The 14715-nt window shown below is 43.5% G+C and overlaps 1 pseudogene; it reads left to right on the top strand.

Moving 5' to 3' along the window:
• Positions 1 to 3500: 3500 nt before the first annotated feature.
• On the top strand, positions 3501 to 11014 carry LOC120648006 (annotated as a pseudogene).
• The last annotated feature ends 3701 nt before the right edge of the window (positions 11015 to 14715 follow it).

The following is a 14715-nucleotide window of genomic DNA, read 5'->3' as shown; positions in this document are numbered from 1 at the left end:
GTAGCGGCTCGCAGCAGCCGCCACCCCCGCCACCAGGCTTTGCGGAAGTCCTGTCCGCCCAGACTGAGTTGCTTCGCCAACTTGTCCAAGGGCAGCAGCGAGGTGGACACCACGCCCATCAATCTCAAACTGCTGGTTATCAGGAATTCTTTGCAACCCAGCCTCCTCTGTTCAACAGGACAGAAGAACCACTGGATGCGGATGCTTGGATTCGCACAATCAAGTCCAAGTTTGCACTACTTCCGGTGCCATGTTCGGAGGAAAATAAGGCTTGTTTTGCCACGCAACAGCTTCGCGGTTCTGCGCGTCTTTGGTGGGACAACTACCATGGCATGCTTCCAGTCGATCACGTTGTTACTTGGAACGAATTCAAAAATGCATTTAGGGACCACCATATTCCAGAGGGTCTTATGGAAAGGAAACTGAATGAATTCCTGGCTCTTACTCAAGGAATTCGTACGGTTATCCAATATGCCCAAGCTTTTAATGGTCTCTGTCAGTACGTGGGCTATCATGCTGACACAGATGTTAAGAAGCGTGACCGCTTTCGCAGAGGACTCAATACCAAGCTCAAGGAACGTCTGAATCCCATTAGGGTCGACACATATAATGAGCTGGTTAATCTGGCAATTACACAAGAGGATTGCATTGTGGCTCATCGCGCGGAGAAGAAGCGAAAGGCTCCACCTGGATCCTTGAGTGCTTAGTCACCGAGGTATCGTTTTGTGCAGAATGTTTCTCCTACAATCCCTCAAAAGGCCCCTCAGCCAGGTTGTTGGATTTTTAGGCCGCCACAGCAACAGGGTGTAATGCAATCCCCTGTTCCTCAACTAACTGGTCCCAGGCCAATTGCCCCACCACCAGCCCGTCCAGGCGATAAAAATCATTGCTTCAACTGTGGGAGTTCAGCTCATTTCGCCCGAGAGTGTCCGCAGCCTAAGAAACAAAACCAGAGTCAAGGTTCTACTCAGAACAACCAGAACAAGGGAAGAAGGCAGACTATTTAGGTCAGGCAAGGTCGGGTCAACTTCACCACTCTTGCAGAACTACCTGAGGGAGCACCAGTAATGACGGGTATATTCTCTAACCGCAATAAGCCTGCAGTTATATTATTTGATTCCGGAGCATCCCATAGTTTCATTAGTGCAAAATTTGGTGCAAAACTGGGTTTGGATTTTTGCCACACAAAAAGTTCTTATATGATATCAACACCGGGTGGTAAAATTGCTTCCAACCAGGTTATACCGTTTGTACCAATCAAATTGGGAAGTATAGTCATCAAAACCGACCTCATCCTTTTGCCACTGGAAGGCATGGATATTATTTTGGGGATGGAATGGATGACTCAACATAAGGTCATGTTAGATGTTCCCTCGAGAGCTGTTGAAATAAATTCACCAAAATATGGAACTACTACTCTTTATTTACCCTCCCAAGAGTGCCCCAATTCTTGTGCATATGACATGAGCGAATCTAGATTAGAAGAAATCCCAGTGGTATGCGAGTTTGCCGATGTTTTTCCGGATGACTTGCCAGGAATGCCACCGGATAGGGACATAGAGTTTGTTATTGAGTTGCAGCCAGGTACTGCACCTATTTCAAGAGGCCCTATAGAATGCCACCTAAGGAATTGGCCGAATTAAAAATTCAACTTCAAGAACTTCTTGACAAAGGTTTCATTTGCCCTAGTGCATCACCTTGGGGTTGTCCGGCCCTATTTGTGAAGAAAAAGGATGATAGTTTGAGGTTGTGTGTGGACTACCGGCCTCTCAATGCGGTGACAATCAAAAATAAATATCCCCTTCCCCGCATTGATGTTTTATTTGATCAGTTGACTGGAGCTAGGGTGTTTTCAAAGTTGGATTTTCGCTCTGGATATCATCAGATCTAAATCCGACCCTGTGATATTCCTAAAACCGCCTTCGCTACAAGATATGGACTATATGAATACTTAGTCATGTCCTTTGGCCTCACAAATGCACCTGCTTATTTCATGTACCTTATGAATTTGGTGTTCATGCCTGAGCTTGACAAGTTTGTCGTGGTTTTCATTGACGACATCCTTGTTTATTCCAAGAATGAAGAGGATCATGCCCAACACTTGTGCATTGTTCTTCAACGCCTCAGAGATCATAAATTATATGCTAAGTTTTCCAAATGTGAATTTTGGTTAGATAGGATGAAATTTTTGGGTCATACTATATCCAGTGAAGGCATAGCCGTTAATCCTAGTAAAGTGCAAGAAGTGATGGACTGGAAACCTCCTACTTCCGTTCATCAAATTCGCAGTTTTCTTGGTCTAGCTGGATATTATCGTCGATTCATTCCGGACTTCTCAAAAATTGCTAAGCCAATGACCGAACTGTTGAAGAAAGGAATAAAATTTGTCTGGGATGAAAGATATGAGAAAGCTTTCCACACTCTAAGGGAGTTGTTGACTAAGGCCCCCGTCTTAGCTCAACCTGATAATGCCAAGCCCTTTGACGTGTATTGTGACGCGTCAGGTACGGGTCTTGGTTGTGTGCTCATGCAAGACAATAGAGTCATTGCCTATGCTTTACGAGCTCTTCGGCCCCATGAGCAGAACTATCCTACTCATGACCTCGAGTTAGCAGCCGTCATTCATGCTCTAATGATTTGGAGACACTATCTTATGGGCACTCATTGCAATATCTACACAGACCATAAGAGTCTCAAATATATCTTCACCCAAGCCGATCTAAATATGAGACAAAGAAGATGGTTGGAATTAATCAAAGACTACGATCTCGAGGTGCACTACCATCCGGGCAAGGCCAATGCAGTCGTGGATGCACTAAGCCGCAAAACTCATTGTAATTGCCTAGCTATGGAATCTTATAACCAGACACTGTGTTCTGAAATGAGAAGACTCAATTTGGAAATGATTCCGCAAGGCACTTTAAATCGCATTTCCATTGAACCAACCCTCCACGATCAAATTATCATGGCGCAACTACATGATGAAGGTATTAAAATCATCAAGCAGAAGCTCTCCCAAGGGGAAGAAAAATATAAATGTTTCCGCCAAGACCATAATGGAATTCTATGGTTCGAAAGCCGCATAGCCGTTCCAAAGAATCATGAGCTCCGAAAGAAAATCCTCGATGAGGCACACCTTTCCAAGTTCTCCATTCATCCAGGCAGTAACAAAATGTATCAAGATCTTAAACAAAACTTCTAGTGGACTAGGATGAAAAGGGAAATTGCTAAATATGTTTCCGAATGTGATACCTGTCGGCGAGTAAAATCCAGCCACTTGAAGGTAGCCGGCCCTCTTCAACCTTTGTCTATCCCATCATGGAAATGGGAAGACATAAGTATGGATTTCATTGTTGGATTGCCAAACACATCCCAGAAGCACGACTCTATTTGGGTTATCGTGGATAGGCTCACAAAGACGGCGCATTTTATTCCAGTACACACTACCTACATTGCCAAGAAATATGCCGAGATTTATCTCGATCGCATTGTTTGCCTACATGGCGTACCTAAAACGATCATTTCTGATCGTGGTACTCAATTCACAGCATGCTTTTGGGAACAATTGCAAGCTTCTCTTGGTACCAAACTGATTTGAAGCTCAGCTTATCATCCTCAAACCGATGGACAAACAGAGAGAATAAACCAAATCCTAGAAGACATGTTGAGGGCTTGTGTCATTCACTTTGACAAGAGATGGGATAAGTGCTTATCTCTAGCAGAATTCTCGTACAACAATAGCTATCAAGAAAGTTTGAAAATGGCACCATTTGAGGCCTTGTATGGTCGAAGATGTCGTACTCCTTTGAGCTGGTCGCAAGTCCGAGAACGAGTGGTATTCGGACCTGATCTTGTAACCGAGGCAGGGTAATCCAAGCCAATCTTAAAGCGGCACAATCTAGGCAAAAGAGCTATTTCGACAAAAGAAGAGATCCCTTGCAATTCGAAGTTGGAGATCATGTATACCTTCGGGTTTTCCCAACCAAGGGTGTACAAAGATTTGGAGTGAAAGGAAAACTAGCTCCCCGGTATGTTGGTCCCTATGAAATCATCGAAACTTGTGGACCCGTGGCCTATAGAGTGAGACTACCTCCGCAACTATCCACCATACACAACATCTTCCATGTTTCTCAGCTTAAGAAATGTGTTCGAGTTCCCACGGAGATTGTCGAACAAGAGGATATACGGGTAGAACCGGACCTTTCCTATGTGGAATATCCTATCAAAGTTCTGGATCGGAAAGAAAGGGTAACAAGAAGAAAAGTAGTTAAAATGTACAAAATCCAGTGGAGTCATCACACTGAAGAAGAAGCCACTTGGGAGACTGAAACTTATCTAAATGAACATTACCGTGGTTTTCTAACTTCCCTCCAAGGTACACATACCTTCCACACTTAGCATAATTACTCGAATCTCGGGTCGAGATTCTTTTTAAGGGGGTAGGCTGTAACACCCCAAGTGTTTCATTAGCTAAACAAGGGTCATTAGCACCAAATCATGTACCCTTAACCAAGAAACGTCGAAATAAATGCATGTGTATGTATGTGTGTCTATGTGTATATGTGCATAGGTCAGGAACCTTAAATAACTTTTAACCCAATGCAAGTATGCATATGAAATTAAATAGGCATCTCACTAATGTTATGATAAACCAAATGCTAGTTGAAGTCAAAGGGAGAAAATGAAATTTTGCACATGAAATGACGAGCCTTTCAAACCACAGTTTTCAAACAATTAAACTGTCCTTCAAATTTTAAACAAATATGTTTTAAAAATAATTTCGAAAATATAGCTCAAATGAACTTTTGTCTAAAACCAAAATCGTAGGGTTTCAAATGATGAACGACTTTCGTGTTCAAAGTTTTTCAAGTTGCTATACGAAAATTGAAGGAAAATTTTGAATTCAAACTTGAATAGGGCAATAATGTATATTTCTCAGGAATTTAAATTTAACTCTTTAACTAGGCTTCAAATGAGTTTATGCCTTAAACGAAAGTTGTAGAATTTTAAATTTTGAACAACTTTCGTACTCAAAATTTATCGATTTCATGTGGAAAATTTTGAGAAAAATTGAATTTTGACTCGGTCAAATCTCTTCCTCTCTCTCCACTCTCTTTCTCTTCTCTCTCCCTCCCCTGTTCTGTGCCGACCAAGCTGAGGCAGCCGGCCACGTGGCGCGCCCTCGCCTCGCCCCGTCCCTGGCTTCTCCCGAAGCTTCTCGGCTTCTCCACGCGGCACTACCTCCATGCGCGCACGCCGAGGACGGCTGCTCGACGCGCCACGGCGACGATGCGTCGAGCAGTGCCGTGCACCACTTCCTCAGCCCGCTGGCGCCCTCGCCCGGCTCTCCTCCCTTCCAGTTGCTTCGCAAACGAGCCTCCTAGCTCCCCCTCTACTCTCCTCCCTGCTACAGGCGCCCAGCCGAGCTTCCCCGGCGTCCAGAGCCGCCATTAGAGCCGCCCCTCCATAGCCGCCGTGGAGCTCACCCCTCCGGTCTCCCTCCGCCCCGAACGACCCCCCAACTAGCTCCCCCTCGCCGCCCTGAACCTCCTGCACCCGGCCACCCCCTCCTTTCCCCGCCGGAACGCCGCCGCCGCCGCGGTCCAGTCCGCCGCCGGCATCCCCTCTCCGCGGCGAGGCCACCTCAGTCCACGTCCGCGAGCCCCAAGACCCTCCAGATGTAGCGCTTGTGCCCCTCTCTCTTTTCCCCTGCGAAGCCCCCACCGCCGGTGACCCTGTGCACCGGAAATGGCGCCGCCGGTCCTCCCCTGTTTTTCGGCCAGGGGCTTCCCCTGAGAAGGAGCCAAAACTCCAGGGGGCCAAGCGTAAAAATGCCATGAACACAAAACAGCAAATTTTAAAAATGCCTAGAAATTCGTAGAAAAATTGGAATAATGCAAACTCAATTGATCTGAGTTCCTTATTACTAGATCTACAACTTTCATTACATGCACATAATTAATTTCTGTCTATATTTTAATCTAGGAAAAAGATTAGATTACCTAGGCTATAATTATTCTAGGAGTTCTACTCAGTATTTGTGGGTGATTTTTGGCTGGTAACTACTTCATGACATTTTTAGTTTTTTGTAAAAATTTGAGCACTAGTTAACACTTGTAACTAGATAAAACCCTAGTCTTGGCTAGATCTAGTAGAATAACTTACTTTTTATTTTTGGATGTTCTGGTATAGATATGTGTATGAAACGTTTTCTGTGTACTTAAAATACTATATGAAAACCACTGTCCAAGTTTCGTTATTTTTAGTGGTGTGTAGCTAGCTATGTGTTTTAATCTTTAAAAATGGTGCTAAATTGTTATAAATAGTTGTTGCATCTGGAAAAATCTGAAAATTTTACCATGGCTCAGTCTTCAGAAGATAAGCTATCATACAAACATTGAGAGCCAAAAACACTTTGTACCTCTCTGTACTAATTAGTCTTGTTATATGTGAGTTAAATTTGTCAAGTTTATTAATCTTGTTTTATGTCTAGAAAAATTTTGATAAATTTAAAGAATTTTTAGAATCGTATGTAGACTCCTTTGTAAAAATTTGAGATTCAAAAGTGTGGTGGTATAATCTGTGTAAATTCATCTTGATCCTAGCATGAGCTGTTTTTGAGTATGTTTCATGCATCAATACTTTACTATTTTTGCCTGAAATTTTTACTGCAAGTTTCTGATCTGATGTACTACCTTGTGTAAATATTTTAGTTGCTGAAGTTATTTCTAACTTATGAAGTGTTGAAACTCAACCCTAGATTCTTTTATGAACTAAAACATATTAGATTTTACTCTATAAACGATTGCCCAGTAAAATATGAATAAAATTGTTTCACTCTTTAACTTCGGGTTTTGTTTGAATTACAACTTTATAGTGAAGCAAATAATAAATTACTATCGTCACACAACTCATACATGTGCATTTCATATAGATTCGACTACTCTTGCTGACGGAACATATGAGCTGGTGCCCGAGTCCGAGAGTGAGCAGCGTGAAGCTCAAGTAAATCTAACTGAAGCTACTGAAGACCTGAACCCAATTTCGGAAGAGCCTAGAACTAGCTAGCCCAGGAAGGCAAGCCCCGGAGCATGTCCTTCTATTTTAAATTTATGCAACTTATTATTGTTCCTATCTACTTGTGCATTTAAGTTACAGGAGTTGACTGGAACTTTAGTTGCATGATCCTAGGTACCGATGCTTGAACACTAGTATGTGTAGGTCGCTATGTGGCTATGCTATTGGTTCGGTAGAAGTCGAGTGATTTCCTGTCACTCGCGAGAAATTATAGGAGTTGGGTGTTTACTACTTGCTACAACTATAAGGTCTACGGGCGGGGTCGTGATATTTGGGATGCCCCGTCTATTTAGTGAAAAGTGATAAGGCCGCAGTGTGTGGTAGTGGTGGTTAAGCGTTTGAACATACTAGACACATGCTGAGAATATGGTAATCGGTAAGCTTAAGTACTGGATTGAACCGAGGCCGGAACATACCTTCCCACTGTCTTGACATCGGTCTCATCTACCTAATGACGGGTGCAAAGCCGGGCTCTCTAGTCGAGGGCGGTGGGCCTGTTCCGTGAAGCGGGAATTGAAGGGAAAAGTTGTACGTGTGACTCTGGGAGTAACCACGTGACGTGTGTTTAGGTCTGCCTGGTCAGGTTAACAAATTCGATTCGAATCGTCCGTTTCTCACCGGTTATTGAGACTGCTTAACCCTTTTGCCACATAGAGTAAGAAGTGGAACATGATGATGATGATGAAAATGGTTGATTGATGAAAGATAAATTTTTTCACCATGTATGTTATTGGATAGATGCTCACCTAGAACGGTTAATTGAACTAGAACCTTGAAGCTAAAATTTAAAAGTAAGGACCTACACTCTATCGTTTTTCGGCAAAACAAACCCCTCAAGCCAAAGGCCTTGCATGTCTAGGTAGTGGGCTAAGTATACCCTCAGTCGGGTAAGCCTTGCTGAGTATTAGTATACTCAGCCTTGCTTGTGGCTCAATTTGTTTCAGGAGATACTTTTGAAGACATGTTTGCCAGTCTGACCTGGCCTTGCACTCTCCCGCCTGGTTGGTCCGTGGAGTGGGATACGTCCCCGGCCAACGATGACAAGAACGAGTGATGTCATGAAATGGGCTTCATCGTGACACCCATATCGTCGTTAGTTCTCATGTTTACTTTCCGCTAAAATAAAGGACTCTGGTGAACTTCTTATATGTTGATTTTACAAAGCACTTTGTTAAGCGTGGAACTTGGTTTGTAATCCTACAGTTATGTTAAACTCTCTGTGTTGTAATATATGGTGTAGTGTTGTAATCTCTGGACTCGCCTTCGCGTGAGTTATGCTGCTCTGTTCGATCCAGGTTTAAGTGGTTTCATCGGGATTTTACCCGATGGGCTACCGATGTGCGAGTTAAACCTAATTGTCTTTGCAATGATGATTAGCGCACTTAAGCCGGTTTATATCGGGCGGTTCTGCCACACCAATAGGTGTTGAGGGAGGAGGAGGGTGGGCGGGCGACGCACAAGAAGGAGAGCCAAGGAGGTGGAGGTGATGCTCAGAGAGAATAAGGGGGTAACGGCGTAGGGAGGGGCCGCAATCGGGGAGGAGGGGGCGGGTTGGGTAGCTAGGTCTGGGTGGTGGCGGCTGCAGGAGCCTAGGAGTGAAATTTGGAGGCTAGGAGGAGAAATGAAGACGAAACCCTAGAGGTTCTTTATATATAGGAGTATATGTGTCCACCTGTAAACAGGTCTAGCAGGTTTGCGGGTTCGGGTATTAATTTTTTTACCCATTAGCAAATACCCATTATTTTTCATGTTATATCTGCACCTGTATCCGTAGGCACAAAGTTAGACCCGTATCCGTGCCCACCGGGTTTCCTATCCGCGGTTACATGGATATTTCATGCTTGTTGCCATATTTATTTCTATCCAGGAGTACAAACAACTTATGAACCACCGGTAGAAATTCTTCCCATATGAGTGCCATCATATTCAATAAAAGTAGAAGGGACACAATCCCATGACACAGTACCTTGTATTTTTGGTGCTTGACCATTGAGGGTATGGTAATTTTTGTGAATGTCAAAGAAAGATCCATGGTAATCCATAGAGGAGCCTCTCTACTCTCTAGGCATGGTGGTGGAATGTGATCGATGACCCACTCAGGTTCGAATCCTGCTGCCCAACACATTCACAGATATTCTAAGAGCATCTCCGGCAGGCTCCCTTCCCAATAAAATTATAATAACAGATATAAAATTTACTCCAATAGTTCCCTAAAACCTTCCCTTTCCCGATAATTCACTACAAGAATTCTAATTTTTTATGACAAAAGTCCCCATGACGAGGACAAATAGCGTCATATATTGTAACATAATATGACAAAAAAAATATTGGCGTCATAAATTCATGAGCCCTTGAACTATTTATGACGACGCTCTATATTTTGTCACATAAAGATGCCATCTGTCGTCACAAATTGTCGGCCGGCAGTAGCCGATCGATGGATATGTTTTTATGACGGCACGGAGTAGTTTTTTGTGACCTTGTTGTAGCATCATTGTTTGTTAATTGTAACATGACGGTCCCCAACATCATTATTCAGCCATGGTCCTAAAAAAATAAAAATCGTGAATATACTCCCAGTATGATTTTGACTATTTCGAATCGTTCCCCAAAATCCCCCACTCCCACACGAGAGCTGACGGGCGGTGTCTTGGCCTCAAGCAGGGTGAGAGGAGCGCGGCTGCCGGCGAGAGGTTGGACCGAGCGTGGCTACCGGAGGTGGGTGGGCCGGTGTTGCGTGGCGGCCAGGCAGAGGTGGAGCTTGGCGAGCGGCCTAGTGGAGCGCGGCGGCTGGCAGGCAGCGGATCTCAGCGTGAAGCTAGGGTTCACGGAGCGCTGTGGGGGGATTTCGGTGGGCGGCGGGCGGCGGAGCTTGGCGGGGTGAGCGCGGCTTGCGTGCGGGCGGAGCGTCGGAAGGGCCTGGTTTGGCGGCGAAGCGGAGCGTCGTAGGGGCCTGGTTTGGCGGCGAAGCGGAGGTCGGTTGGGTGGCGAGGCGTGCACGGCTGGCTAGCGGACTGAGCGCGGTGGGTGGGCGGCGGAGCGCGGTGGGCGGGCTGAGCTCGGCTTGCGAGCGGGCGGAGCGTCAGAGGGGAGGTGGGCCAAGCGCGGCGGGCAGGCTAAGCTCGATGGGCAGCGGGCGTCATCTCGGCAGTGGTAGCTCCTCATCACCCTAGGTGTGCCATTTTGGCAATGCCCCTCCCTGTCCCCCCTCTATTGCCTTTCACTGTTGCTCACCTTCCCTCTCCAGTTATCATGTCGTAGGCGTCGTCCTCAACCGATCGGACTCGGCGGTCAAGCACAGCTCGGGTTGCCCTGCAACCTGGACCCCTTGCTGTTGTTGCTGCAACGCGTCCGCCCACTGCTGTCGATCTGCAGGCGCCGCCTGATGATATGACCGGGTTGCCATTGATCATGTGCCCGACTTGCAAGGATGTGCAGGTGTTTGCTGCCACTACCACGAAGTCTCAGTATAATGTTGGAAATAGGTTTTTCAAGTGCCCCTGACAAGGCTATGGAAATGTCAGTTCAGTGGCAGTTTCTGTTCCTCAAATTTCATTCTTGTTTGAATGCCCTGAGAATGGTAGTGTTTGTAGCATTCAGTGCCTGCACTATTGGTGTTAAATTGTCTGTGGTTGTGACTTGGATGCAGGGGAGATGTTCCAGCTATTGGTTTGAGGAGGAATATGTGGTGTACCTTGAAGATCATGGTTATCTACTTCCAGCTTCCTCGACCATTGCAGCTGCTTCGACAACAGAAGTTCCCGAGCTGGTGGGAAAAATTGATAGCTTGGAGCAAAATCTGAACAAGGTGAAGGAAATGGTTGGCAAGAACAGGGAAAGCCTGGGAAGCTGCATTTGTCTTGTGTGTGGATGTGTGAATGTAACAATATTCGTGGTGTTGGCCATCGTCTTGGTTGTAGCTGTAGTGTTGAAGTAGGCAATGCTGATGAAGTATGGGCCTTTGTGTTGAAGCTGTAGTGTTGAAGAACATGTTGTAGTGGTGGATGTATGTGCCCTATGTATGTGCAATGCTGATGTATGTTGGAAATAAAAAACACTTTTGCTTTGATGTGAAAATTGTGTGGGTTGAAACTTTTCCAGCATGTATGTTAGTTCCATATACATTTTTTGACAAATTTTATACTTTCCATGACATGGCCTTGGGGTCATAAAAACCCGGAAATATATTTTAGGACAGATTCTGGGCATTCCATGACATTTTCATGTGTCATGAAAACACAGAAACCTTGGACTATATACATATACACCATGTCAAATGAAATCTAGACACTGTAACTTGCATCACACATGAAGTATCCACTGAAAACAAAAACATTGCATATAAGATCTTACAATCTGATAATTCAGATACAAATGTAGTAGCATAATTTAAATACAACAAAATCAATAATAGAAAAGTTGATGGTTCACAAATCTCTAGAAATGCAAAGGTCAATCAACATCACTGTCTTCTCCTGAAGTATTGCCTTCTTCTAGACTATGGTACTCAAGGTAGGTTTTATCTTCGTCTTGATCTACATCTTCGTGGTCTGCTTCATCACCTTGAGCAATATGTTTTTGTCGACGGATGCACTCGACGAGGTCTCTACTAATAGGGCTGTCTGGTTCATTATCCATGTGCAACAAATTAATATCTGGAGGAATGTCTCTCACTGCAGCATCTCTAGATGAAATATGCTCCTCTTGGTATGCCTCTTGACATCTCATTTGTACTTGCTCATGGATTGGTTGGTTTGTATCGGACTCTTCGACATCAAATATATGTCTGTGGCCAAATTCTTGTAGCACTCGCCAACATGGACCTAATTTTGTATCTTCCAAGAAAAATACTTGTGTAGCATCTGTGGCCATAATGAAAGGATCATCCTTATACCATCGGCCTTGGATGTTTATGCTCTTGAAGTAACCATCATCTTTCATCTTTTTATGTCCTTCCCCCAAGATGGTACTATTCACATCTTAATAAGATAACAGTTCTACGTCCTTTGTTGTTCTGACTGTAACTCAACTTAATAATGTCTGTATTGCATTTGTGGTGCAGGAGAAATTCGCGAAGAATAAAGTAAACCGAGGCAACGTGAAGCTTCACCAAAAAAACTGGTTCTAGGTGCTACATAGCCCATCGATACAGCCTGGTAATACTATTGCTTTCACTTTTGGGGTACTATACTACACACTTTTGGGGTGCTTTTGGGTTTTATGTTCAACATCTTTAAGCTCCTGTTAGATTGCAAAGGAAAATGGAGTTCATGGCTAGGTGTCCTTAAAAAATATTGGTTATTATTAACTTTATAAAAGCTAACATTGAACATGTGAAAATGATGTATGCTAATTTATATTGAGAAAGATTGATCATGTTGAAATAAGTAGATTTATATTGTGCTTTTCCTCTACTGAATAGCTATTTGTAGTGCTTTTCCTTTTGCAATTTATTTGGAGAGGGAAACTGAGAAAGATGGATGAAAAGTGGCAAAGTTCTTTCTGATAGTAACATTTTGCTTCTTGTACTGTATGTGGTTATTTTGTTCTATATGAACACTGATTGCCTGGTGTTCAGCTGGATCCTTTTGTTACTACAGCATGCAAACTGAGATGTGTGCTTCAAAGTAATCCAAGACTTTTACATGCTGCAGAGGCCTAAGTATAACAACAGTGATCCAGATGTTGTAGAGTTCTTTGGGGAATGTATGAATAGTCGCAAAAATGGTCGCACTCCTCTTGCCAATGAAATATATGTAAGTTCCAAAATGATTGGACACATCTACTGTACTCAAGTACATGCCTGTTTCAACACTGTTCTACAGCCTTGTTATTAAGTGCATTCTTTTTATGTAGGAACAAATGGTGGCAGAGAGGGATAGAGAGCCAGAAGGAGAAGCAAAAAAGTCTCCCTCCAAGATTGTTGATGAAAGTCTTAGCCAGATCAGCCTCTCATCCACATTTCTTCTTAACATTGGTGTCCCTCGACCATCAAAGACTGGTCAGTCCTCATCGACAGCAGCACAAGAACGCATGCAAGCTCAGTTTGAGGCAGCCCTCCAAGCTGAAAGAGAGGAAGTTGCTAGGAAGCAGGAAGAGTTGCAGGCATAGCTTCAAACTCAGCAGGCCGCACTTGAAGAAAACCAAAATTTGCTGCGGCAGACCCAAGAGGAAGTGAGGGGGATGACTACAAGGTTTGAGGAGACTAATGCGCTGTTGCGAGCTGTCCTAAAACTTCAGAAAGATTGAGGTATGAATGCAGTTTCTGAGGATGAGGCCTTTGCCTAAGCTTTTGCTACATTGCTTCAACTTAGTCTGTGCTTGGAACTTTGTCAGAACTATGTGTCATCTGGTTGTATGTTAGATTGTGCCATATATTTGTATGTTTGCTGGAACCTGAAACTATGTGTTGGAACCTAGCTAGAACCTGGAACTATGTGGTTGAACAAGTATGATGTAAGTTTGTGGTTGGAACATGTGTATGCATGATGGCTTCAGTGAATTGTGTTATCATTGGGATGTCAATCTGTGAATTCTGAATGATTTATGAATTGTGATGATGGCTTTGATGATATATGTGTATTATGCTTTTGTGTGCTGTGATGAAAGAGCAGTGGATTGTCACTGAATATGCATGCCACGCTCGTCATGAATGAAATGACAATTTGTGACGCCACACATGCGTCTCCAGATGTGTCTAAATATCATACGAAAAAGTACAAAACATGACAAATATAAGTGTCACAAAATCTACAAAACTATACATGACGACCCTGTGGCGTCACAAAAAACTATCCAAACTTGGTCTTCGGCTTACCATTTGTGACGACTCGTACATAACGTGACGCGTTGACTAACTAATATATGACAAAATTAGTCGTCATAAAAATGTAACAATATGTGACGTTAGAAGGATTCCGTCACAAAAGATACTGATATTTTGTGACGACATACCATAAAACCGTCACGAGGTATATTATGTGACGGTCGTTTTGTGACGACCTCGTGATGCGGGGTTTTTCGTTATAACATACTTTTTATGACCAATTTCGTACTTTATATGACAGATTCGGTTTGTCATACAAGCCAAGATTTCTTGTAGTGATTATTTAGTTGTCCTAATATTGTATCCCAACTTCCCTCAAATAAAAGAAGAATTTTGGCTCTTCCAATATGTTACTTGATTAGGATGAGGTTATTGGGAAACTGTAAAATCATCTCTCCCAATAATATATGGTATTGGAATATCCCAACACTATCTTATTGGAAGATATTTTTTGGGGAACTGATGGAGATGCTCAAAGGGCATGTGTAAATGTTCAAAAGAAAATGTTCAATTGTTAAAGATCATTTATCTGTGCAAGTATATGATTTTTCATAGGTGTGATAAAAGAAGAGCACTCGCATTTAGCGTTGGTAGTGTGTGCACAAGCTTGTTCATATAATTGTGAAGAAAGAAATTCATCCACAAGCTACAGATAGGGAAGACGATATGTTAAGAGATCGAACAACTAACATTGTTATCAATTTACCACCCTTTACAACTCCGTCGTGCATGATCCTTTGCCCTAACATGATGTGGTATGCATATATATTTTTAGGGGCGCTCCTCCTTCTTTTGCTTCTCCTCCTCCTCCT

Source organism: Panicum virgatum, chromosome 9K (assembly GCF_016808335.1).
Source record: "Panicum virgatum strain AP13 chromosome 9K, P.virgatum_v5, whole genome shotgun sequence".
NCBI lineage: Eukaryota > Viridiplantae > Streptophyta > Magnoliopsida > Poales > Poaceae > Panicum > Panicum virgatum.
The sequence above is the reverse complement of the archived record's forward strand: the minus strand, read 5'-3'. Positions and strand labels throughout refer to the sequence as shown.